The 2,663-nt window shown below is 54.7% G+C and overlaps 1 protein-coding gene across 2 annotated transcripts in view; it reads left to right on the top strand.

Annotated features, from left to right (window-relative positions):
* The first annotated feature begins 1,235 nt into the window (after positions 1–1,235).
* The window catches only part of FAM163A (family with sequence similarity 163 member A), a 17,448-nt gene continuing 16,020 nt past the window's right edge, over positions 1,236–2,663 (top strand). The window contains exon 1 of one of the 2 annotated variants that reach the window (XM_026854347.1): positions 1,236–1,328. The gene's annotated coding sequence lies outside the window, so the exon portion shown is untranslated. Of the gene's footprint in view, positions 1,329–2,539; positions 2,586–2,663 lie in introns of those variants that run through there. The other variant, XM_026854348.1, reaches the window with a different exon arrangement.

Below are 2,663 nucleotides of genomic sequence, written 5' to 3'. Positions count from 1 at the left end.
GTGACACTGAGATGCCATCGAGGCAAGGATGCTTTGCAGGTGCTTTGTTTCCTTTGCCCCAGAAGAAACTGAAATAAGAACTCGAGAAGTATTTTGGATCAAACAGCTGCTTGATTCACCAGCAGTGCTAGCCCCAAGTACTCCAAACATGCCAACTGGGCTTCCCAAACCATGTGTTTTATTTAAAACCACATCAACTGAAAAGAACAGCTTTGGATTTAATTTTCTTCCCCACTGCAGAACATCTGGCACTCCCATCTCCGAGATTTTCTCAGCCACCACAAAGGCAGGAATCCCACCTTTTGAGTTTTGTTTGGTCACCCATGCACTACTTCAAAAAAATAATGAAACAACAATAGGAAACATGGCTTAGGGGGGAAAAATGAGACTGGCAGCGAAATCACGCAAGCCAATAACCCTGGCTCACCAGAGCACTGCTGTTTCATGTTCACTTTGTTGTGATCTTCTGCAGCACCTGCCTGCTTTGGGCCAGAGCCACAGGGGTGATGGAGGAGCACAATCAGGATCTGGGCAATTTCAGCCCGGTGTTAGCCAAGTGACTCCTTAATCCAAAAGAAACTCTTTTCCATGTCCATCTATGGAAACAGCAACATGTCAGATCCTGAATTAGCTGTAATAATGCCTGCCGAGGCATTACTTTCCAAGGGGAGAAGCAGCTTTTTCTGTGTCCTGGGCTGTCACCACCTCCTTGCATCCTGCCCAGAACAGCCCAGGAAATTACTTCCTCACTTTTCCTGGCCTCTTCTTCCTCTTCCTCCTCCTCTGTGCTCACCTGGATGTCTTTAATTCCCATCCCTCCAGCAGCTCTGAAGCCCAGCTAAGGGAAAATGCATCCCTATTACCCTCCACAGGAATACTCCACGTGCTCGCTTTTCTCGGCACGATGCTTCTCCGTATTTACCAGCCCTCTGATGTGCCGGAGTCAGTAATGCGGAATTCTTTGTCGGTAGGGGAATAGGGAAGCTTCCCTCCCAGCCCGGGCTGTGTGTGCCATGCAGCCCATCGCAGCCAGCAGCCGCTTCGATCCTGCGGCATGGAGGGTAAGTGCTGTGACAGGATCCACTTATCTCGCCTTTGCGTTTCATAATTCATCCTGCCCTTTTGCTAAAGGCGCATAACCGTTTGCATCCAAACGAGCGTTTGTTTCCTCCCATCTCAGCTCTGCCGCTGGATCCCGGGGAGAAACCAGCTGGTCGGGCTCCTGGCACCGGCAGCGAGCTGCTGTGAGGGCTGGGCTGGGATAACTGGGAGAGTGATCTGTGGCCAACAGGATGCCCTGACTGATGGCGAGGGTGATGGAGGAGAAGGTGAGTGGTGTTTTCTCCCCAGCTTTACAGCTTGCTTGACAGGGAGGAAAAGTATTGGTGGTGTCCCTTACTGAAAAATTAAGAAACTGAGACACAGGAGGGTTCAACTGATTCACTGTAGCATAGGTCTTGCATTAATCCAACCAAGCTGTGCTGCCTTGCAGCGTCTCTCTTGCCCCATAGAGACCAAAAGCAGAACGAAACAGGCAAACACATGTTCCCACACAGTAATTCTTGCAACAGCCAGCTCATGGTGCAAGGCATGAGATTTGATTATCTTTATCGTAGCTCGCAGAGGCGAGCGGCTCTCCATTTCCGAAGGCAATGCCAGCTGCAAGCTGCACCTTCCCCAGCTTAAACTCTTGGTTTGGAACTTCAAAGCTTCCCAGCAGCTGAAAACACTTACTGGGGGCAACACCTTTCCATGTGCGTGTGTTTGTTCGGGGCCATGCAGCGATGGGCTGAGCACAGTCATGGCACAGCCGGCCTCGCACTGGGAAGCTGATGTGTGCTAAAGGACAGCTCTGTCTGACAAAGAGTCATGGGGAGGGGGGTCATCAGGTATGAAAAATAGTGGGTAGGCTTGGCATCCCCCAGCCCCGGCTCGTCCCTCTCACAGCAGCGTGGTGGATTTTTCTTCTGGCTGTTGGCAAGCACCAGATCCTGCCTGTGCTGGTGGCCAGAGGGGTGTCATGACCTGGGATGTGGTGGGATGGATCAAGCAGAAGCTGGAGCCTCCAGACCCCTGGCACGGGGCTGAGGCAGAGGTTGCAGCAGCACCGGGGACACTGATGGGGCTCGGGAAGGCGGTTTGGCGTGCCCTGGGGTGTTGCAGGACCTGGACTGGGAGATGTTGCAGGTCTGATAGTGGCCGGGGTGCTGCAGGGCTTGGCTTTGGGGGTGCCCTGAAGGGTACCTGGGAGTATGGGAGTGCTCAGGGGATGCTGCCAGTGTGTGCTCCCCCCGGGAGAGCTGCAGGCACTGGTATGTGGGCTGGGGGGGAGGCTGAGTGGGTGCACCTCTGTTTCCCCACCATGGGGCAGGCACCCAGGGGCTGAGGGGGGCCGTGGCCCGACTCCCCCAGCCCGGCTCCCCCGCGGAGGAGTTTCGAGGGGGGGGATCAAGGCCGTATCTGCACCCCCCCTACAGCCCATTTGGGGGGCGGTGCTCGGGGGCGGTCGCTCCGGCTCCCGGGCAAACTCCTCCCCACCCCCCCACCGGCCTGACCCGCCTCGGCTCTCCCACTCCTCCGTTCCGGTGATTATTCTTCCTCTTATTTATTATTATCGCAATTATTCTTATCATTATCCTCCTCCTTCGGCCCTCCCCTTCCCT

This window comes from Athene cunicularia (genome assembly GCF_003259725.1).
Source record: "Athene cunicularia isolate RWA chromosome 8 unlocalized genomic scaffold, athCun1 chr8_part1, whole genome shotgun sequence".
Lineage (NCBI taxonomy): Eukaryota > Metazoa > Chordata > Aves > Strigiformes > Strigidae > Athene > Athene cunicularia.
Note: the sequence above shows the minus strand (reverse complement) of the source record. Positions and strands in the feature narration are given on the sequence as shown.